A 23,489-nucleotide genomic window follows, 5' to 3' on the forward strand; every position below is an offset into this window, starting at 1 on the left:
AGAAGGGGGATCAAGAGTTTGCCCTTTTCTATTGCGCTTAGGTGCCATGGCGGCAGTAAATTTTTATCAAAATCGACTTCCAAGCAGATTACTATAAGAATCTGAAGGATCGAAGAGGAATTTTCCAAATCGATATCCAAGAAGTATTACCTCGGGTAGGGTCCAAACAAGGATCGAAGAGGAATAAGAGTTGAACAAGGTAGACATTTTACGGGTTGAGCACTGAAAAGTGCTGTTCGCATTTTTGTTTTGTTTTGTTAAACTACAGATAGAAACTGTGGAACAGCCATTCAATCAAAAAGCGTCAAAGCGATTTGTTATTTTAGTTTCCTGATGGATTTATTTCCACTTCATCCAATAATACGACATATCATGGCGAAGCTAACTATTATTTTAATGGTGAATATTACATTTCATAGTATTAATTTCATAACAACGTTCCGAGGAGCCTCATAAGCATACTGATTTTGAACAAGCAATGATCGTTTGTTCAAGCTTTTTGTAATGAAATAACACATTGTTCGGATATCATAAGGATTTCAAGGATCTCAAACTAAATAAAATTCTCATGATAGATGCAATTCTAAGGGTTAGATAGAATGTTGTAACTGGATTTCAATAAGATGATCCATATTTAATCATCAATCAAATCTCAGACAAAGGTACCAACACTTAATTCTAGGACTTTTAATTTATAATTTTAAAATTTCTGGCTTTCAATAATCGCAATGTGCACATAATAAATACATTTACGACATAGGAAAAAAATCAAAATATATGTCCATGAACTATCCTTAAAATTTTGAAAGTTTAAATAATAAAAGTTTTGAGATCCCAAACCTGTCTGCTTTCCAGCTTCTAATTTTTGTTGAAAAAAGAAAATTATAAAGCATTTATCTAGAATTTTTTTCTATACTTTGGGCTAACTAACTCTCGAGATCTCGGAGTTTGATATAAAATCTAGAGTGAAGTCCCAAATTTAACTTTAATTCCAATCGAAAGGAATGAACTAGTAGCTTGTATGCTTGTGCCCCTGTTTGAAGTTAGATACTATATGAATTTCTTATCTAAGCTTATTGGGTTTTTTTTTTTTATTTGAAATTGGGTTAGTTTTGGTTGAACCCACTAGGTGCCAGTTTATTATTTACTCGTCCTTTATACGGATATGAGCTTTTTAGTTATTTTTATTTTTTTATATTATCAATGTTCAATGTTTTAAACCATACACACTATATCGTGCTAATTCTTGAAAAAATTTCTACATCACCAGTCTTCCCTATAGAAAATGTACTAACATGTCCTTGAAATCTAGATTCACCATTCAAGATTTCATAAGTTTCTTTTTCTTTCCTTTATTTAACGTCGGTCTCTGTTCCGCAATTTAGTGCCAATCACCGACGGACATAGATTGCCATCCATTGACGGCAACCGAATGTGCAGGAAGGCAGCTTCCACACCTGCGTAGGATATCGCACCCATTCACCATTCAACACACATGGGCCGGGACCAACGGCTTTACTTCCCTTCCGAAGGAAGACGTGACCAGAGATTTTTATGCCTCAGAAAAATCCCACCGACCTCGGCTGGGATTGAACCCAGACCCATCGGGGTGTTAGAAAGCAGGCACGCTTACCACTACACCACCGGCGCCGGCTATAAGTTTCTTTTAGCTGGAGTACTTTTGAATACTTTCTAATCAACCTGCAGTCTTGAAAGAATATATGACAGACTTCATTTGTATTTTCAGACTTCATTTGTATTAACAGACCAGAAGTCTTGAAAAAATATCAAAAGAACTTTACTACTATCTTCGTCTATCTGTTCAGGAAAGATGTCTGAAAGAATATCCTGTAGCCTATGCAATGTTCCCTCAACATCTTCAAAACTCCCTTAAGCTTTACAAAATATTCTCAACTTCTACAAAGTTCCCTGAATTTATGCCAAATTTTTATAGGGGAAATGGATGTAACGTCGGCCTAAATGCCCCTAACTTGGGCCCATACATAAATTCAGCAATCGACTAAATTTTCAATAGCGTCCTAAAATATCCATTAGTACCGGTCCCAATGACGTGTTCATCTAGATAAAATTGTTAGTTAGCAGATTTTTAGCGATGGGCCCAATCTTAGATCCACAGGCCAAAATAAGAGCCATTTCCCCTATTTTTTTTTCCATTTCTCTTAATTACTTCTGAAAAGACCCCCATCATCTACAAATATTCTTAAACACCTGGAAAGTTCCTTGAAATTTAACGAAGTTCCCAAAACTTCCTAGAAGTTCATTGAGCTTTTTTGAAGTAAGATCTCTGACAAACTGCAACGAAGTTCCTTAAGCTGAAGCGAGGATCCCTGAAGATCTTAGAAGTTGGCTGAAATATTTTTTTAAGATCTTCTACAAAATTCCCTGAAGTTTTATCCAGCTTCTCAAAATGCTACGAAATTTCTGCACTTCTACGTTTCTCGTTGATTTTCAGCGAAGTTCCACGTATGGAACTTCTTGAACTTGTACGTAATGCCCTGAACTATTCCAAGCTCATGAGAAAAAGTATCCTGAAATTATATGAAGATCCATACATATTATATAAACTTTTCCAAAGCACCCTAAGTTTCTACGAATTTTTCTGCAGCTCTATTAAGTTCCTAGTTTTGTTAATTACCACAATGCTCCCTGAACTTCTTCGAAGTCATTGTAGTTTTACAAAGTTCCCTGAAGTTAAAGGAAATTCCCTTAACTCTTTGCCAAGTGAGGCCAACAGAGATTTCAATATGCTTACGATTAAATGCCGATATAATATAAATTCTCAACATTGTTTCTTCAAGTCTTGAACATTTAGAAAAGTAGACATTCATAAAAATCAATAAAAATAAAAAGTAACCTCGAAACTGCTTGACAAATAACGGTGAATAAAAAACTACAAGGGACAGCCCTGTGGGGTTGTACGCAATGGTGACGTAGGACTTATATAATAAATCTTATTTGTAAACTGCAGAAGGAGTTTGTGTTTTGTGTAGGAATAGGAATTTGAGCGGGGATCTCTCTGTTTATACTCTTTAGTATGACGCGTTTGACAGAGATGGCCCACAGAGACTCACGAAGAGCTACTGATTTCAATCAATAACGGTGTGGCTTCTTCCTTCGTCTATGGATGCTCAAGTGGGCCGCAGCTCGCTGCTTGCAGGCAGCCTTTCGTTGTGTACTGGAAAACAATATTCAATACCACGTGCCGAAAACACTGCTGCTGATGCCGACGACCGGACACCACCACACACGGTGATTGGAAGTGAATCCGATCAGCGGTTGAGGCCAGCCTTGCCTACTAGCTGATTGAATAAACACAGTTTGGTGAGACCGGATGGAATTCAACTTTGAAATCTGTGTTAGGGAAATCCCTTTTAACAGGCAATCAGTGATAATTTTATCTATCATAGCAACAGTTGCACATGCGTGCAGTTTTCAATAGTGACATTTTGAAAAATAATAACGTCTTAAGTTAAACAGATGCGTAGAAATATTTCTGATCGATTGGTGATACAATTATTGAAATTGGTCCAGGAGCAGCGGAGTTATTAACGTTCAAACTCTTTCATAATTTTGTTACATGTTCCATTTTCGGTTTTCACAAAGTGTTCCTCCATACAGAAATCATCTCAATTAACTACGCCAATGATGTTCTTGCTGATTATTCAGCTGATTTTGTGTGACACTTTTTGGAGTGATCTGAGGAGGTGAAGCGGTATTTTTCAAGAGTTCTGCTATTGTTCTCTTGGAGCGAGCTTGCAGAGACCGCTTAATGTTGTGTCCCTGCTGTTTATACTTCGGGCAGTCAGTCAGGGTATGCAGGCTCTCCTTGCAGTACACGCATTTTGGAGGAGCACTGCAAGGACTGTCTTGATGCTCGCAGCGTGGTTTGTTCGAGCCGTAGTCCGATGTTTGACCAAGTTGTTTACATTTCGAGCAGTTCATTACCAATGCCATAACCTTGCCAATAGCTACGTAGTGAGGTAACGCTGAACCCGAAAAGGCTAAACGAAACGAGTTTGACAAGGAATAAGATTTTTTGGAGCCTACAATGGTTACCGACTGCATTTGAAGGCAGTCCAATATCTTCACCTTTGGGAGAAAACGGTTTTTAAAGACTTGCTTCGGTAACCACTCCTTCTATTTCTACCTCACTACTGGGTATGTAAACTTGGTATTCCAATGAAAAAAGCTCGTACGCAACAATTTGGTTAGCCTGCTTCCGGTCATCAACGGTAACGCGCAGTTGCATTGGTATCACCGTAAAAATATCGGTAACGGGATTGTTAAATCTATATCTTTTTCACTCGCTATTCATTATTGTTTAAGCATCCTTTCATTATATTAAAGTCCATGTCAATCTGATATTCCTACGATCAGATGCATTGTTCAACTGATCTTTTTTCCAAATAAAACTAATTAATTACTTTCCCGAACCGAAACGTACCAATTCAACGGAAAATAAAACACAACCACCTTTCAAAAGGATATTGAACCGTCATCGAAATCGGACACAACCTGCCAAAACCAGCCACTCGTCGAGCACCTCACGGTTAACCAACAACGTTCCCTTTTGTCACCGCAACCGAGAGCCTCGTGCCAAGCAATTTGAAGCGCTCTGGATGGAGCAACTTTGCAAACCCCCATTGAAAACTTTTCCAAAGAAAAGCGGGTGAATCTTACCTTCTTTTGTTTCCTTTTCCAGCACCGCAAATGACACTCCTCTAGCTATAATTTTCTATAATATAGTCTGTAATGATGGTGGCACCAGTGCACATACCCACACACACACACTCACAAACAACCAAACTGCTGCTGTTTCTCTTCCTTACTTCACTGCGCACTTCTTCTTCTTCTTACTTCTCCTTTATCACTTCCTTTCTCCTACGCGGGCAGAAGCTTTTCGCCAACCATAAATAAACATTTTTTTTCCTTTCTTCGTTATCCTCACAATCGCTCACTGTTATTATCTTCTTCACTGTCCCCGTCCGTTCACCGGATCAAACAATCTTCGTTTCCCGTTCCCCAGAATCCCTCTAACGAGCACTAGAGTAACTGCTCCTCCTTCTCCTCCTCCTTGCCACTGTCCTCTCTAGCAAATCTCAATATCGACGAAAATTGTTATGAATCAACTTTATTCGCCTCTACTTCTTCTTTGGCTTCTTCAATGATAGTCGAACTATCGGACGCTTCTTTTGGTGGAGTCTTCTTCACACCAAAACACAAAATCCAATGCGAGCTCCGGAGTCTCGTTATAGGTTCCCCTGTAATTTGGTCAAACCACTCACTCACTGCCACTGGCTTTTTTCGCCGAACGAGTCAAGCTATCCGACATGAATCGACCACCTTTCTTGTTGTATTTTTATGTATGCTATATCTTCTTCTTCTTTTTCTTCTTCTTCGTCTTTTTATTCTTCTTCCACGGTTCCTTATTCTCCTAGATACACACTAACAAACACTGGCAAGCAAACGACAAACACTTACAACATACGGAACATGTACAGATACGAACGACGAGGCTCAAGTGGGCGGGGGGGTTTGCTCCTATGTAGGTTGGTGGGTGGTTGATTGGGTGGTTGAGATGAGCTTTTGCGGTAGGAAAATTTTCGCTTTTCACACTCTGGTGCTGATGCCCGCTTCTGATGGCACGTAGCTCCTCGGCCGATATGGTTGGTTGTGGGTCTTACAGTTCTGAAATGAACGGAAAAGAAGACTCATTTTAATGACTTTTATTCAGAATGGATCGCACTCAATGGCCAATAGTAGTATACGGTGAGGGGGGAGGGGGAACGGGTTCGGGGTGGTAGAGAAAAGAAAAGTGAGCTCGTCACTGATTACGCATCGCTCACAACAAGGGGGCCGGTTTCACACGTGAGTGGCAGTTTTTAGACAGGGTTGCCAATAGTCCTTCAAAAACTCGGGACAAATGTGACCTTCTGCCTGGTAGACCTTGATTCATTACAACCATATCTTTAATATTTTCAAATAGATCCCTGTCTACTTAAAATTAAATCATTATATTTTACAACGAATTAAGCTACAATTTTTAAAATAAAGTAATAATTTTAGTACTTCAGGAAATAATCATTTTAGCTCTTCTGGAAATAATGATTTAAATAATGATCTTCAGGAAAATTCCAGAGGAACTTCAGGAAAGTTCCAGAGGAACTTCAGGAACGTTCCGGAGGAACTTCAGGAAAATTCCAGAGGAACTTCAGGAAAGTTCCAGAGGAACTTCAGGAACGTTCCGGAGGAACTTCAGGAAACTTTCAGAGGAACTTCAGGAAAGTTCCAGAGAAACTTCAGGAAAGTTCCAGAGGAACTTTATGAAAGTTCCGGAGGAACTTCAAGAAAGTTGCGGAGGAACTTCAGGAAAGTTCCAGAGGAACTTCAGGAACGTTCCGGAGGAACATCAGGAACGTTCCGGAGGAACTTCAGGAAAGTTCCGGAGGAGCTTCAGGAAAGTTCCAGAGGAACTTCAGGAAACTTCCAGAGGAACTTCAGAAAACTTTCAGAGGAACTTCAGGAAAGTTCCAGAGAAACTTCAGGAAAGTTCCAGAGGAATTTTAAGAAAGTTCCGGAGGAACTTCAAGAAAGTTGCGGAGGAACTTCAGGAAAGTTCTGGAGGAATTTCGGGAGAGCTCCGGAGAAACTTCAGAAAATTCCGGAGGAACTTCAGGAAAGTTCCGGAGAAACTTCAGAAAAATTCCGGAGGCATTTCAGAAAAGTTCCGGAGGATTTTCAGGAAAGTTATGCAGGAACTGCACAAAAGTTCCGGAGGATTTTCAGGAAAGTTCCCAAAATTACCACATACCAATTAAGTGGAATTTAATGGAAGATAACCTTTTTTTTGCTGTTTTATTTAAGCATTCCGATAACAACTCAATTTCATTACTTCACTACTCTGAAGATTCCTGAAAACTTTCCTGAATGTCTCTTTATACTTTTCTGAAGATTCGTCGAAATTTTCCTGTAGCTCGCTTGGAACTGTCCTGAAGATCCTTTAAAACATTTCTAAAGCTCGCTTGGAACTTCCCTGAAGTTCTGCCAAAATTTACTTATGGATCGTTCAGAACTTGCATGTAGCTTCCATAAAAGATTTTGTTTCCTAAAAACTGTTAAGAAGTCATGTTAAATTTTGCGCGGAACTTCAATGAAGTTCTCTCAAAACTTCTCTAACAATACCTTGAACCCTAGCTCAATTTGTCGCAATAGGTTCTGTACAAAAATTCTGCCAATTTGCTCGTTAAAAGTCCTGAACCCAAGCACTTTTGCAAAAAATCACCTGAACGGTCATAATTCATCTAAGAAACTTAAAAACTACTTCAAACTATTTTTATGGCTTCTGTGAAGTCTGTAGAATAACTTCTCCAGAAAAAGTAGAAGGGTCTGTGCCTAGGGGCACGAACGGAAGCTTGACGTAGGACCGCTAGTAGACGGAACAAATGTGAAGAGCATTTAGTTCTTTTAATTGATCGTTCATCTATTATCTTAGCTCTTTCCGTTTGTAAATTGTAGGCGTACCAAATTTGTAGTATTTTTTTTTTTTCAAAGAGAAAGTTTATGAAGAGAATCGCTCAAAATTACTTGCACCCCTGCTTCCAAGTTTGGTTATAAGATTACATCTCTGGAGAGCATTTTGTGTGGCCGTTGGGGGCGTGTGGTTCTGAATATGGACAAACAGGCACAGATAAGTTCTATCCCAACTCTTAAGTGTAATAAGCTCGTTGGTACTGAAAAGAGCCGTTTTGTTGTTAAAGTTGGTGATGATTTAACCTCCGAAACCGTACAGAGTGCGTCTGTCGCTTCAAAACGTAGACGACATCTATGGCGAGCGCTTGGCGTGTTCAGAGTAGGTGACAGCATCACGGATCACATTTCCAGGAAAAGCTTCAGCACACCTCATGTTTTCTCGTAGATCAGACCGGAGATACGTTTTACACCACCACGGCTAGCCAGACGACGGATGGCGGTTATCACGAACAACCTTGCGATGCCGCTTGGTGCCTCTTTTACCAAGACCTTTTCCTCCTTTGCCAGTCTGTTGCTTGTTGGGTAGAAGAGTGGACTACCTAACCTTCCACCACCTTCGTACTAGCTTGCTTCTGCTGCCTGTTCACCAAGCCGTCCGAAGCAAAAATGAGTTGAGGCTTTAGTTTAAATGATCTTTATTTTAGTTTAACTTGGACGATTACCATATAAATTTTTTACTAAGTGATTCAATTGCTTTCTTCATCTTTAGGTATGGGCAAAATTCAAAATTTGTTTTACAGAATTAGTCCTAGACTTAGTACACGGTCGACCACCTTGGTGGGATTGGTTTGTTTTGTTTTTAGAATTTGAAGAGAAACTACTTAATACTACTATTTACAGCTTAAAACCTACTCTACTATATACACTTAACCTACTATGTACAAATTGCTTATTAAAGCATGTTCAGAAAGATTGCATTTTTGAATAAATTTAGTTGTCATATCATCAATTTTGGAATCTACTTTGGGAATTTCTGCCTCTTGATGGAGGTCTGCTATTCTTGTGTCGAATGGACGATCTAGGATCATCCTCAACACTCTATTCTGTGCAACCTGGATTTTGTTCCTGTGGGTCTGAGCGCACGATTCCCACACCGGGGCGGCATAGAAGATCGCGGGGGCTATGATCTGTTTGTAAACAGCCAGTTTGTTTTGCCTTGAGAGGCGGGATCTGCGGCAAATGAGCGGATACAAACACCTAACCAAGGCGGAGCACTTAACTAGGGTTTTCTCTATGTGCGAGCGGAACAGGAGCTTCTCATCGAACAACATCCCGAGATAAGTAACATCAGTGGACCACTCGACCCTTGTACCATCCATTATTACGGTACAGGAGGGAGACGGTTTAAGTTTTAATGATTGTCTGTGAAGGAACATGATCGCTTGGGTTTTCGAGGCGTTGATTTTGATTTTCCACGTGGTGGCATAATCAGTAAAGGTGTCAAGGCATCGTTGGAGCTTGTTCGTAATTTCACGAGGCATCCTACCCTTGACGGCTATCGCGGTGTCATCTGCGAACAGAAAGAACACGCAACCGTCTCCTAGAGGAGGGATGTCCGACGTGTAGATGCTGTAAAGCAGTGGTCCCAGCAGACTCCCTTGCGGAACACCTGCTGGGATCGGAAATTGTCCCGAAAGGGAACTATTCAACGACACCCTGAACGACCTTTGCTGGAGATAGTTACGGGTGATTTTCACAAGGTATGGTGGAAAGTTGGAGTTACAAAGCTTGTATATAAGTCCGTCGTGCCAGACATTGTCAAACGCCTTTTCGACGTCTAACAAGGCCATGGCTGTGGACTTGGATACAGCTTTGTTACTCCGGATGTTATTCATCACCCGCACTAGCTGATGATTGGTGGAATGCCCCTTACGGAACCCGAACTGTTCCGGAAGAAGAATGTCATGTTCCTCCACAAACTTGTTTAGTCGGCTGAGGATCAATTTTTCGAACAGCTTGCTCAGCGCTGAGAGCAGGCTAATCGGTCTGTAGCTTGACGGTAGTGAAGGGTCTTTCCCAGGTTTGCGGATCGGGATGATTTTTGCCACCTTCCAGATGCTTGGAAAGTAGTGCAGCTCCAAGCATCTGTTGAAGGTGGCAGCTAGCAGCGAGTGCACCCTCGGGCTGAGATTTTTCAACGCTAGGTTGAATATTCCGTCAAACCCGGGAGCCTTCATGTTCTTACTGTATTTCAGCGCTGAGCAAATTTGTTCCTCTGTAATCCGTTCTTCTGGAGGGACGGCACAAGGGGAGGCATCTAACGTCAGGACGCACTGCGCAACCTGGTTCTCGAGTGGACTTGGGATTTTAGAGCCAAGCAAATGCGACTGGGCAATGTGCTCCCCAATCGCATTGGCCTTCTCTTCGTTGGTGATAAGCCGTTCGTCATTGACTCTAAGTGGTGGAATGGGCTTGGGGTGAGACTTCAGCACCTTGGCAACCTTCCAGAATGGTCTGGAACGGTCGTCCAGGTTCTGAACGAGCCGCCCGAAACTCTCGTTCCGGATTGAGACCATTCTGGAAGCGATCTGCCGATTCAGATCGACCATTTCGTATTTACGCTGCAGATCCCCAGTCCGCTGAAACTGGCGTCTACGAACATTTCTGAGCCGAATCAAGAGTTTGGTGTGGGAATCAATTGCTTGAAACTTACCCCTCACAGGAACTCGTCGAACGCACTCTTCGTCAGCCACGGATATGGCTTGATGGAGACCCTCCAGGGCCCGGTCGATGTCCTCCACTGTGTCGAGCGGTGGGTTGTCGTCGATGTGGCGGTCGACCACGCGTCGAAACTGGACCCAGTTGACTCGATGGTAGTCCTTCCGCTGGCACGGTGCAGGGGCCACGTTGTAGCCCAGCTCGGTCAGCACCGGTTGGTGGTCCGAACTCAGGTCGTTGACGGCAACCGGCTTGGCTAATCTGGTGTTTGCCAAGAACAGGTCCAGCGTCGATGGGTTGCCCGTCGGTGATGTGAAGGTTGGTTCGTCCGGAAACCAGACGGAATAGAGACCATGCTGGGAATGGTCGAATAGCAGGCGGCCGTTCTGGTTCTGCTGGTAGTTCCGCCAGGCCTCGTGCCGGGCGTTCAGGTCCCCTCCGATTACGAAGCGGGCATTGGTGCGGGTTATGATGGCAAGGTCGTTCTTGAACTGCTGTGCTGTACCATTGCTAACGGTACATTGCCGGGGACAGTAGGCGGCGATGAACCGGATGTTTCCGGTCGATGTTTCCACCTCTACGCCGACGGCCTCGATGATGGAAGTGCGGTAGTGGGGTAGGGTGCAGTACTTGATGCCTTTCTTGATGATGACCGCGACACCGCCCCCCCTGGAGCTGGTGCGATCAAGCCGGACAATGCTGTGGTCGGGCAGCCAGAAGCTGTCACCGGTCTTGAGGTGGGTTTCGGTGAGGAGGCCCACGTCGATGTCGTGCTTGCGGAGGAAGTCTGCAAGCTCAATGTTTTTCGCCCCTACGGAGCGAGCGTTCCAGTTGGCGATCTTTATGGGTTCACGGTCCATAATTAGCGACGAAGGAGATGATAGCTTGGAGCTGTTGTGTTCTTGTTGCGCAGGTGCGCTTGATGATGATGGCCTGGGCCAACAGTGTGACGATCTCATCCGTTGACAGCGGAGAATCGTCTGTAGCTTCACCGGTTGTACCGGCCAATCCCGGAGCAGGGGGATCCGTCGATGGGCCGGAGGCTTGACTGGGTACTGCAGCGGCAGCCGACTGGGCAGCAGCCAACTGTTGGTTGAGCGGGAGCGGCGCCAACACTGGAATTGGCCGTGGTTGGACCGGTGATAACGGAGGAAAGTTCTGCGCGTTGTTTTCCGGGACCTTCTTGCGACCGGGCTGGTTGTTGGACGAGGCCTTCTTCCGGATCTCGGCGTATTCGGCCCGCTTCGGACAGGCCTTACTCGTGGCCTTGTGGGCAGCACCGCAGTTGGCGCATGTGGGAGCAGCTTCCTCGATGCTGTCGCAGTCGTCGATCTTGTGGTTTTTGCCGCATTTGATGCAGCGGCTGGCCATGCGGCAGTTCCTGGTGCCGTGCCCGAACAATAGGCAGTTCGAGCACTGAGTGACGCCACGGTGGGTTGGCTTATACCGCTCCCACTTCACTACGATGTGGAACAGTGTGCGTGTCGTATGGAGATCCTTCACGGTTGTGGAGTTCTTCTGCAGATGGACCAAGTAGAGCTGGTCACGATACTTGATGGCCTTGCTGCGGGTCATCTTGTGGATTTCGACCGGCTTGAGGCCGTTCGCCTTAATCTCGTCCATTAAGGTGGTGGTGTCCATGTCGTGGAGCCCGCGCAGCACCACTTTCAGCGGCTTGGTGGCCTCGACGTCGTGGGAGAAGTACTCCAGCTTCATCCTGTCCAAGAGGGCCTGGACTGCGTTGTAGTGATTTTCGGCCGAGACCATCAGTTTGTAGCCTTCCGTGCACCGTTGAATGGTGCAGCGAAGGCCCTGCTTAATGTAGAAATCCAGCTGCTCCCATAGCCCGGGAGGGAAGCCCTTCACATAGAAGGGTGGCAACTTAACTTTTTTAGGCACCGTCTCAGGGTCCGACTGCGGCTGGGCTCCGTTCTGCAGGGCGGAGAACGGATTGTTGCTCAGCAGCTTTTTTGCTGCCGATGCGGTGGCGCTGATGTCTTCAGGTCTGGGTCGTTTAGTTCCGGGAGGCCCCGGCTGCGGGTCCGCAACGCCTGTCGGGACGGGCAATGGGGTTTTCTTCTGCTTCTTCTGAGCTGGCTCGGTGGTCGCGCCGTCTCCTGGGAGAGTCTGTTTTCCCGGTAAGCCGGCACTCGCGTTACCGCGCGATTTCTTACCCATGGCTGGGTCAGCGAGAGCGTCACTATACAACGCGGAGCTAATTCGACTTGCGAACGAACGAACGAAACTAGAGAGAATTCAAATCGACTGAACTGCTCAACAGTCTGGCAGCGAATGATGAGCGTGACGATGTTGAGTTGAGGCTAGACAGCAGCGCTGTTTTATATCATTTCAGGTTAAAGCAGAATGATGTGCAACCAAGTGGTACTCGATTATGACGACTGGGTTTGGGAAGAACGTTTATTTCATGAAAACAGTGATGAAATTATCACTTTTTATTTGTACATTGGACAATGCTTGACTTCACCACTTTTCCAATAGTTTCTTGTTGAAAATTATTAGTCGGAAGTATTGCTATTGATGCGTGGACACATTTCTGTTCGATTAGTGATAAAATTATTGAAATTGGTCCAGGGGCAGCTGAGTTATTAATGTTCAAAATCTTTCATAATATTGTTACATGTTCCATTTTCGGTTTTCACAAAGTGTACCCCCATATAGAAAGCACAGACGTAGTCCTACGTCAAAAATAGGTGCTTTGAAGCACCAAAATATAAATTTGGCACGTATTTTTTTGAAAAACTACATATGCGAAATATTACACCAAAATTTTCATCGCTAGGAATCGTTACCTACTCTACGAATACAAATTTCGTGTTAATATACTTTGGTTGTTAGAAGTTAAGTTCAGACGTTAATTGAGTTCTTACGGATAGGATAGACTTTTAGCGAAATTGATCGGAGAAACGTTTCAGTACCGATTTCAATCAAAGTACACTCACCCCACTGCCTTTCCTGGAGAAAATTTACATTGAAAAGGAATCACAAATTATCGTGAAGAGAATATCGAATTTTAGTAATAAAATTGAATTTCACAAACAAACTTTATTGTTTTTTATGCAGAAAATATTGTTTTTCGTCCAGAAAATCGTTTCCAATGCACAAATTACATAACTATCCCGATAAAAAAAAAGTTCAAATATTTTAGTAAATGTTGATGTTCCACGATTTTGGTTTATTTTGAAGTGTTAAAAAGCTTCTGTTGTTCAGAGATGCCAGATTTACAGACATGACTGTGAATTTACAGATTTTTATTTTTTTTTTCACAGACATTTACAATACTTTAAATTTGTCGAACCTCTTAACGGAATCCCTTTATGAAGAGCTTTGAGTGGGTTGGTTTATTTCCTTTAAATTCCGTCATTATTGCTTATCTTTTGACAGATACGCGTATTTCGTCTACTACTTGCAGACTTCATCAGTGCCAAGTACTCAACACCACTTATGTTGAGTACTTGGCACTGATGAAGTCTGCAAGTAGTAGACGAAATACGCGTATCTGTCAAAAGATAAGCAATTATAACGGAATTTGAAAGAGACATTTACAGACTTTTTTGATTTTTCACAGATATTTACAGACTTTTGTAATCAAGGGAAAATTTTAAAAAATTATTTGGTTACACTGTTTTGAAAAAAAAAAAATGCGTGCGATGCATTTTGCAACACGCATTAGAAATTCACGCATTTTCAAATCCACCACACGAACGAGCTGTCACTGTTATAGACGGTTATAGTACACGCTACTTCAAAACTTCCCAAATTTGGGTAGAATCCACCCAGATCGGTCAAAACTGAAACTACCCAAAAATGGGTAAACTAGATTGAGTCGCAAATTCACGATTTGACTGTTTTCATATACATTCAAAGCTGGACACTTGTTCGTCTTTAATCGATTTATTAAAAATAAAATAAAAAATAAGCGTTACCTGTCTGGCTGATCACGTCAAAAACAAACATCCGCAGAATCCAGCAAAAGCTAGTATATTAGCAACCCTGAGTGATGTTTCTATAATTGATGGTTTCGATGGAGTGCAGCTACGTAGGTTTTCGACGTGATTTGTATTTCTTGTTTGCCTTCGGTGACGCAGCCGACGTATAGAAGACGAGATATGGTTGCCAAATGCGACGCGGTCTGAACAGCGTGGAACGAGAAATGATTAATTGTTGTTCCCGAACGGAAGTTGGGAAGCGTGAAATTTGGATGGCACCGGGAGTTGGTTGAATGCAAATTGCTTTTTCGATAGACACGAACCCAAATTATTAATTCTATGCGGATGAAATTTGTTGGATTTTGTAAATATGAGAATCGTAAAATAATGTTCGTTCATCGATGAACGCTATCATCATCCACCATTATGTATGGTTATCACAAATACAATAACATGATACTGCGCTAGGAAAGAGCGTTATCAACAATCATTCTGAAATTTAATTTACAATCTACGATAGATATCAGCTGAGCAGAATATCCAGACAAAATCATTGCCCCAACCAGAACTCTACGTCTGCTCTCAACTTTGTGGTTTTTCCAAGCACACCGTTTCCGGAACTGGAAAATCGATTCCGAAGATATTTAACATATTTCACATCAGAGACATTAACAAACAATCCAAATATGTACTACCAATTTCTTTAAAGCAAAGAAACATACCTACGCCCAGCCCAGTCGTAATAATCAAACAAAAAAGCATTGCACACACTCTGTCCAAACACAATCACCTATACATGCAACGGTCCATTTAAAAACCAACCCAGCGGGATAGTATCACATTCAACGGGAGCCACATTCCTTTGAACTGTGTGTACTCCAACCCTGTCAAGGAGCAACCGTAACCGCAGGACGACGCACAACAATGACGACAAATTCAACGAGAGCGCCAAACAGCTCCCCTGAGGGATTGACACGTGAATGAACCTAGAATCCACATTTCCTTCACCAGCGATGGTTCCAATTCGTACATGACCTTCAACTGAATAATGTTCTCGCAGTACAATTGTTTTCCAGGAAGGAGTAGTTGGTTTTTGCCAACCAGAAGTACCAGTGTACAAATACGAGCCAGCGCTAATCGCACCTTTATCAGCAAATAATTTACCACTGCGTGTGCAAGGAAAGCAGGAAACGTTGACGGCTGACAAGTAACCACTTCAAAAACAGTGATATTCTCTTTGGCCGGTTTGATCGATCGTTGGGAAACTAATAATGGTGTTAGTCTGTGACCGTGGTTGTTTAGTTGAAATCAAAGGTAGCCCAGGAACAGTTGAAAATGGTTAAAAGTCGAATTTTCATTGGTGGCTTAAATCAATCAAAACCGATCACTGCAAACTAGGCACGTTCCACAGTTTCCCATACCAAAAGTAACTAAGACAATTGAAATCGAAGGGTTTTGTCCCATGAACAAGTTTCACAAATTAGAGTTAATGTTAGTGCTTGCTGTGAAAAGTCAGCTATTGCAGTAATTAAATATCGTAGCTTTTTGTTGATACCTATTTAAACAATCGGGAAAATCAAGCAGATCATTATTGAAAAACCTGCACTGATCTTAATGTATTCTCAATGATAAGAAAACATCGAGCGTCGAGATACGATTGTTATTACGAATGGAATGTTGGGTACTGCGCACAAATAGTTTTTGAAAGCTCAAAAGGCCGTGTTCTAGAATAATTCTAGTTCACCTTTTCGCTGTTTTAAAAACCTTTTACAGTCTGGCGAGAAGTCAAAAACTGTCTTGTTTTAAAATTAAATTTAAAGTAGTTCTCAATCCCACCTTAAAATTGTTCTATAAATCAATCATAAACTTCATTAGCAATTTTTTTTATTAATGTCTTGATAAAATACTCTATAAACATGTTCTATCAGTATACAAGCAATCATAAAACCATTAGGTTTTAAATGAGAGCAAAAGGCATATAATGTTGTCTTTTAGGCTTTTAAAAGTGTATCATAAAATCTCCTCTGTTTACAAATTGAATTTTAAGGACCAAATTTATCAAAAGGATATCTCGAAGGATAAACGAAGTTGGAGGAAAAATTCAAGCGATGCTAACGACCGAAGGGAGGTCGATTTCAGTAAAATTTAGTTCTTTAGAATGACCAGCACGTCCGGCGAAACGGGTACCATCAACGACTGAGCATCTGGTGGAGAAGAGTGAAGTGAGCGTGGTCCTCAAATTCATAAAACATTGTCAAAACAGTCTGAAAACAGACCAGCCTACTCCAGACCTTGCGAATAGATGAAGATCGGAATAACTTGTGTCAGTACCGACAGCAAACCACTGAAACTGTCAGTTAGCGGACACTAGTTGGTTTCCGATCCATAGCTGCGATTTTATTCGGCGAAAGGGTCATCACTTGGAAAAAAAAATTCATTCAATACTACATTCCTGCATCGTTTGATGGTGCACTTCCAGATCGAGGTAACAGCTGTGCAAAATGCGAAATGTTTTGAACACTTTCTGAGTAACTGCTTCCAAGCCATCGCACAGTGGGAAAAAATCGATATAAAAGGAGCAAAATTCATTATCTCTGATCAGCGCTGATTTAACCTTTGCAAACATAATCATTCTTATGGGAAAAATTCTCAGAAAACTAGTGGGAATAGTTTCGTCCTGTGCAGAATAGGGCAAGTTGAGGTTTTTGGAGCATTTCACTCAAACTTCTTAAAATTTTGTAAAAATGACTTAAAAATACCTTATTGTGTTTAATATACGTAATGAAATATTGTCATTCTTATAGAAAAACATCTGGAGAATCCATTAACAATGATTTTAAACATCACCAGTCTGTGCAGACTATGCATTTTAGTCAATTTTACCCCTAGTACCTTATTTTCGATATTTTTTAAAAGACAGTAGTCAGTGATAAGAAAACCTGTCCAATGATAGTCCTTCTTGAAGGAAAACACCTTAGGTATCAAAAAATTACGTTTTAGATTACATCGAAAGCTGATGTATGGAGCCATTTTTTCTAATACTCCCCTAATTATGAAGTTAATCAGTAGTGTTACACGGTTATACGCGTTAGTGCCTGTCATACTATACCTCCGTGTACTGTATTTTTGTAAAAATGACTGAGGAATCGAATGGTGATGGTTCCATCTTGAGAAAATTTCAGTAAATTACCCATTTGGCCCAATTTCCCCCGTCAAGATATACTTGTATACGAATTAAGGCCTGTTATTTTGATCGTTCGGGCACTTTTCCTCTGTAAAAATGTGTGAGAAATTTAATGGTGATAGTCTCAATTTGTGATCATATCAGCTTCTTACCTATATTTCCTGATATTTTCTTTCCTTTATTTAACGTCGGTCTCTGTTCCGCAATCTAGTGCCAATCACCGACGGACATCGATTGCCATCCATTGACGACAATCGAATGTGCAGGAAGGCAGCTTCCACACCTGCGTAGGATATCGCACCCATTCACCATTCAACACACATGGGCCGGGACCAACGGCTTTACTTTACTTAAGGAAGACGTGACCAGAGATTTTTATGCCTCAGAAAAATCCCACCGACCTCGGCTGGGATTGAACCCAGACCCATTGGGGTGTTAGAAAGCAGTCACGCTTACCACTACACCACCGGCGCCGGCTATTTTTCCTGATACACTCAAAATAGCTGAAAATGAAGACAACCTTAAAAATAAGACCAACTACTTGCATGAATCTAAATTTTGAAATACTCAGAGGGAGAGATGGGCGGAGAAAACAAAATACAATTCGGCAGCAGGGATTTGTATCTAAATTATCTTGCAACCCTTGCTAAAACTTAGCATTTCACATGACTTTTACTTTTGATTCGATTTACGTGTAAATTAATAATTGATTGCATCGCAATATTTTGCACATTTTTTGGTGCCAATAATTAACCAACTAAGATCAATTAATCAATAGGGCTAGAATATTGCTTTTGATTTCAAAAGCTAGTTGAATTTGAGAAGCACACGAAACATAAGGGTGATTGAATTTCTGTTCGATTGCAATACTCTCAAATTTAATCTAGTAAGAATTAGAAATTCTCGGAAAAAAATCTAATGGGAATGTTCGTTTGGCTCAGATTTTGACAGTTCATTTGGCTCAAAACAATCTCTCCGCTCATCTCTCCTTCTAGTATTTCTACTGCAGAGTATCGTAATCAACATTTGTTTTTCTTGGCTGGATGTTCATTATCGCCTCCGTTGATGTCAATATTATTATTCGTCCTCATCTTGGCCGGGATGATTTTGAGGATCAAATGCATAATGATTATTTTCATTTTAAACAACCGATGGCAAATTATAGCCTCATGCTGTATTGTTGTTAAAATCCTGGTTTTAGGCTCTGGAGTCAACAATATTCAAAATAATCACTTTGCCCAAAATGAATTTAATTAGTTTGCTTTGAGGATCATTTCTGATTTTGACAATTTTGGGTTGGATAATCAAGCACTGGTGAATATCAACAAACGCGTATTCGTTGATGTATAATTAACACATTTGTTCATTACGCTCGTACGTAACAGCGAAGATTTTTAAAACAAACGCATTTAATCTACACTGGGTTGAAGCGCTATTCCTTGCGTGTGATGGTAAATGATAAAAACAGACACTGACAAAAATATTGGATTCGATGAAAAATAATGGAAAATATTAACCCTGCTGATCAAATCGATTCTGTTTACGATGCGTGTAACGACTTACTCAAGGTTAAGACGTGACGGTTTATCTTTTTTACAATGACAGGGCTAGGATGCAGGAAGGTGATATAAAACTCGATCTTGGGGTCTGAACGAGCCAATGCAGACTTTATCAAATCTGACAAATTGGCCTCTGGAGAAGTTTTGCGAGCAAGATGGGGACGAATATATTTATAATTTTTGTGGCAAGATTCACCATCTTATCTATCAACAAAATGCAATGGAAATGGTTTTAAAATAAACAAAATTAATTTGTTTATAATGCGTAGATTAGTAACCAATGATCTTACCAACTTATCTACGTATTCTGCTAAATGTTTGTATATAGGTCTTATAAACGGAAACTCAGTGTATACCTGCTCTTCTAAAATGTGGTACAACTCTGCTAACTTGTCCTTGTTCAAAAATTGGTTTGACAAGGCCAAACAGCTTATCAAACGCAGCATCCGCATTAAGAACTTTTGCAAACTTTTCTGGCTCAGAGAGTAGCCTTCTGGCCATGTTTCCATTATTGGAACTTCCACTACCTCCAATTTTCGGGTGGTTTACGTGCATCTTGAAACGCCCTTCGAATTTGTTCGCCATCTGTCTGGCTTTAGATTTCACGTCCGGATGTGTAAGGGCCGGGTGTCTTGGGACCGTTTTTTTTTTTGCTGCTGTCCGAATCATCCACTCCACACAATTTAAGCGGGAGTTAAAATACAATGGTCCTAATTGTTCGTCCGCACGTAATAGGGGTAAAATTGTCTAAAATGCATAGTCTGGACAAACTGGTGATGTATAAAACCATTTTTAATTGATTCTCCAGATGTTTTTCTACAAGAATGACAATATTTCAGAACGTATATCAACCGCAATAAGGTATTTTTAAGTCATTTTTACAAAATTTTAAGAAGTTTGAGTAAAATGCTTCAAAAACCCCAACTTGCCCTATTCAGCACAGGACGAAACTATTCCCACTGGTTTTCTGAGAATTTTTCCTATAAGAATGATTATGTTCGCAAAGGTTAAATCAGCGCTGATCAGAGATAATGAATTTTGCTCCTTTTATGTCGATTTTTTTCCCACTGTGCATCGGGAGAGAATCGCCTGCAAGAACGCTGAATCGCACAGCGCAACTATCGAAAGATAAACAAACTTTGACGTTTAACATTTTGTTGTCAACATTCCCTTATAAATGCTGCCATAAATCTGAACGGGTTAGGATCAAGCAAAATGGCTTAAGATAAATACAATTCAGTCTACAAGTTTTCTTCATAAAAGCCATTTCAAAACCTTATGAATTTGTTTAGGATTTCTTGAAAGCAAAATAACTTTTTCACACATTTTACAACTTTTATGGCTCCACCATATTACAATTATTTTGTTTGTTTTTTACAATCTTTGATTTTCAATCTATATTTCCTTGCATATAACTTTATTTTAGAAAATTTAGCAATGAGAAAATATTTAAAATGCAAAAATCATGAGGAACAAAAATCTCGGCTAAGCTTAATGATCGATCTGAAGAATATATTTTGTTTTCTTAAAATAAAATAATTAGTAAAATCGATGTTTTCCGTGGACTCAAGTTTTTCGATGTTTTCACGTACATTTCACATCAAATTTTACATGGCACATAAAACTAGGCCACTTCGTGAGAACTATTTTGTAATTTTGAAAATTCAGCAGGATTTTTATACGATCAGTTTTTATTTTAATTATTTTGATTATTTATGAATCCTTTTTCATCTTGATTGTTGTTTTTCTAGTGAACTTACCCAAGCGGCACACTTCCATTGAAATAAGTTGCTGCAACTTGATTGTGACTGGAATAAGTTGCACACAAGTAACCACAATTGTTCAATAACAAGTGTGCTGCTAGGGTAGTAAGCACTGGCGTGCACAGGGTGGGGCAAGGTGGGGCAATTGCCCCTCCTTTTATAAATAAGATTTTTCCATATTTACAAAATTATCATGTAAAATAACTTGATTTCTTGATAACTTGATTTGAAGGTAAAATAACTTCATTTCATTATATAAGGGCACTGAAAACCTTTTATTGCGTCAATGCCTTTGAGATGGTGCCTGAAAATTGCACCACAAAGGTGCATGAAAGGACAAACTTCAATGAATTTTTTTGGTCAGAAAAATTCAAGTGTAAATTTTTGTTTTAAGGGTGTTCATGGAGGGTTAAAAGAAGAGGGTAAATTTAAGGTTGGAAAAATTCACCTACGTGGTGGTAAATCGAAAAAATCAAGGTGGTACATGGAGGGACTAATCAAAATGAATAATCGGAATCTCGCTAAAAATTTGGAGGTGCAAATTTAACTGAAAATTTCTGGTGGAAAGTTTGTAACGTGGTGAATGTAGAAGCAAGGTTTATTCATTTTTCTGGAGCATAATTAGCATCGTTCTGATGAATGCAAGCTTCATTGAAAATTTATGGTGGAAAATTAAATGAAGAGCCATCCCGAAAATTTCACCACAAAACTGCATGGTGAAACAAACTTCACTGACAATTTTTGGTGCACCGTTTTGGTGAATGGAGGAGCATGCTTTTTCGAAAATTTCTGGTGCAAAATTTGCATCGCTCTGATAAATGAAATGGACAGAAAACTTCTGGTGGAAAACTTGCACTGGTCTGGTAAATGAAGGCACAAGTTTTATTTAAAATTAAGCTATATTGAAAATTTTTGGTGGAAAATCTGCACCCTTCTGGTGAACGGATGGGCAAGCTTTTCAGAAAATTGTTGGTCCTAAATTTGCATCCTTCTGCTGAATAGAGAAACAAACTTTAAGAATAATTTCTGGTGTAAAATTTGCACCATTCTGATGATTGGAGGGAAGCTGCTTTACTGAACATTTACTTTGAAAAATCTGAAAATATGGGCAAGCTTTATTTGGTGCAAAACCTGCAACATTCTGATGATATAGGAAAGCAAGTTATTGAAAATGTCTGGTGGAAAATGGAAAAAAGTAAATCTGCACCAATCATTGGAGAAGCAATTTTTATTGACCATTAACAGTAGAAAATTCGCACCGTTCTGGTCAATTGAAATTTTCTAGGGGCAAGTATGTATTGACAATTTCTGGTGTAAGATTTGCAACAATCTGCTCTCCATGCAAGCTGAATTGAAAATTCCTGATGTAAAAATTGCAGAGTTCTGGTGAATGGAGGGGCAAGCTTTATTGAACATTTCTGGTAGAAAAAACTACAACGTTTTCGTGAAAGAACCTCAAGGGTATTAAATTCTGAGGACAGTTCCAAAAGAAAAGATTTCTGGAGATGATTCCATGAAAATTCTCTGAATAATTTCTAGTGAATGCAAGATAATTTTGAAAAGAATATCGAGATAATCAAATATATGTTTGGAATTCCAAAGGGATGTTGAGGAAAATTTCAAGGGAATTCCTAGGATAATTTCCAGCTCCATCTGGGAAGAATTTTTAGAGAATACAGAGCAAATTCTTCTGAAATTTAGGGAAATTTCAGTTCCAAGGTATTCTGAGAAAAAAAGAGTTCTGCTATATTCCGAGAAGAACCTCAAGAATATTAAATTCTTGCGACAGTTCCAAATTATATCTGGGAAGAATTCAAAGAAAATTCTGTGAAAAATTTCTAGTGCATCCTGTAGATAATTCCAAGATAATTTCGAATAGAATGCCGAGAAAATCAAATTTTGAGTGAAATTCCAAAGGGATTTTAAGCAAAATTTCAAGCGTATTCCGAGGATAATTTCAAGCTCATTCCGGGAAAAATATCTGAGACTCTACAGGAATTTCAGTTTCAAGGTGTTCTGAGAAAAAATATGAAGAGTTCTTAATATAATTCCAGTGGACTTCTGAGAAGAATTTCAATAAAGCATGTAGGAGAGTTCTAAAAAAAATAGGAATAAAAAACCTAAAGGATATTGAATTCTGAGGACAGTTCCAAAGGATTTCTGGGAAATATTCCAAGAAAATTTTGCGAATAATTTCTAGTGAATCCTGCAGATAGTTCCAAGATAATGTCGAAAATAATACCGAGAGAAACAAATTATGAATGAAATTCCAAAGGGATGTTGAGGAAAATTTCACGGGAATTCCTAGGATAATTTCAAGCTCATTCTGGGAAGAATTTCTGGAGAATACAGAGGAAATTCTTCTGAAACTTCAGGGGAATTTCAGTTCCAAGATGTAATGAGTAAAAGTCAAGAAGAGTTCTAAAAATAATTCCAGTGGAATTCTGAGAAGAATTTCAAAAGAGCTCATAGAGTTCTAAACATTTCTAAAAGAACCTCAAGGAAATCTGATGATGGAATTTTTCGCAACTGTACAAAGTTTAAAAACAGCTTTTGGATTCCGTAAATGAAAAGTTGGTATTAGTTTGTCATTGAACCTTGGTCTATTGTTGTCATACTAAAAAATTCTTCTCTGAAAATGTCAAGTCATTTTTTACCGTGGTTATAAAGTTACAGCTGTTGATGTGCGCTGCAATAAATTCGGGTTTGTTCTTTATATCATCTTTAAAACATGTTAAATATTCGGCATAATTTTCTGCCCCCCACTTTCGGTACTTTGGGACAGGGTTGACATGCTCAATCCTTCGCACAAGTCGTCATTCCGTTA

At 40.3% G+C, this 23,489-nt stretch overlaps 1 protein-coding gene across 4 annotated transcripts in view; it reads right to left on the minus strand.

The window, feature by feature from the left end:
* The window catches only part of Pde9 (phosphodiesterase 9), a 398,535-nt gene that overhangs the window by 369,160 nt on the left and 5,886 nt on the right, over positions 1-23,489 (minus strand). For all 4 annotated transcript variants that reach the window (XM_065221202.1, XM_065221203.1, XM_065221201.1 and 1 more), the window contains exon 2: positions 4,702-5,709. The gene's annotated coding sequence lies outside the window, so the exon portion shown is untranslated. The remainder of the gene's footprint in view (positions 1-4,701; positions 5,710-23,489) is intronic.

The sequence above is a fragment of the Ochlerotatus camptorhynchus genome, unplaced genomic scaffold (genome assembly GCF_037179485.1).
Source record: "Ochlerotatus camptorhynchus isolate MF236.1 unplaced genomic scaffold, CSIRO-AGI_Acam_v1.1 ptg000140l, whole genome shotgun sequence".
NCBI lineage: Eukaryota > Metazoa > Arthropoda > Insecta > Diptera > Culicidae > Ochlerotatus > Ochlerotatus camptorhynchus.